Source organism: Penaeus monodon, chromosome 25, assembly GCF_015228065.2.
Source record: "Penaeus monodon isolate SGIC_2016 chromosome 25, NSTDA_Pmon_1, whole genome shotgun sequence".
Classification (NCBI taxonomy): Eukaryota; Metazoa; Arthropoda; class Malacostraca; order Decapoda; family Penaeidae; genus Penaeus; species Penaeus monodon.
Window position 1 is genome coordinate 38,815,355 of NC_051410.1, and position 1,019 is coordinate 38,816,373.

Consider the following 1,019-nt stretch of genomic DNA (forward strand, 5'->3'; position numbering starts at 1 on the left):
CCTCCCCTCCCCCGGCCCCCTGCTCCTTGCCCTTATTACATTAATGTCTGTATACGTAGGTTCGTGGAAACCAGCGCGCGGGTTCATCAGCAGGCAGAGTGTTGGGAAGAGAAAGGTCCTCGACAAGTCAGATGGATCGTAGAGAGGACAGAGGGAGAGGAGGCGCGAGAGGCCAAGAGGACGAGTGAGAGGTTTGCGTTAGTTGAGTGAGAGTCACTTGTCTTGGAAGAGCCGCTGTTAGTGGCCTTGGAAGTGGTAGGTGGCTGTGGTGTGTGGTCGGAGGGCAGTCGTTTTCTCTCTGGCTCTCTCTTACTTCCTTCTTTTTTTTGAGGAAGAGATGAAGCACCGTGTAATATAGACCGCTCTTACGTGTTGCTGCAGCATGGGATAGCCTCTCAGATTTTTTTTTCTCTTTTTTCACCCTTTTTTGAGGCTCCAGATTTTTTGTTTTTCTCTCTCCCCTCAAAACGACTGAACAGCTGTTGCATGCTCTTTTTCTTTTCGCCCTCTTCCACTTCCTCTTCCACCTCCTCTTCCACCTCCTCTTCCACCTCCTTCTTCCATATCCTCTTCCACCTCCTCTTCCACCTCCTCTTCCACCTCTTCTTCTTCCATATCCTCTTTCCACCTCCTCTTCCATCTCCTCTTCCACCTCCAATTCCATCTCCTCTTCGACCTCCCCCCCACCTCCCTTTCCACCTCCCCTTCCCCCTCCCCCTCCACTCCCCCTTCCACTCCTTCTTCCACTCCGCAGAGCAGTGAAAAGGGAAGTCTCCTCACAGGCTTTCCAGGAGGCAAGTAAAGGAATTCATTTTTACTCCTCATTTCCTTTCTCTTCCATTGCACCTGAAAACTTGCCAACTTCTAAAATTAATTCGAGCCAAATGGATTGACAAATGAGCTACGACTGAGCCTGCGAGAAATAAACAAGAGGGGCAAAGCACAGCATGTGTTTTATTTGCGTTTGTAGTGTCCATTATTTTGATTCCGTCCGTTAATCGATGATCGTTGTAGATGTG

The 1,019-nt window shown here is 49.5% G+C and overlaps 1 protein-coding gene across 1 annotated transcript in view; it reads left to right on the forward strand.

Moving 5' to 3' along the window:
- Nucleotides 1–1,019, forward strand: part of LOC119589233 — a gene marked incomplete in the record, with an annotated part of 23,897 nt that overhangs the window by 11,650 nt on the left and 11,228 nt on the right. The window contains 1 exon segment of the mRNA XM_037937835.1: nucleotides 60–197.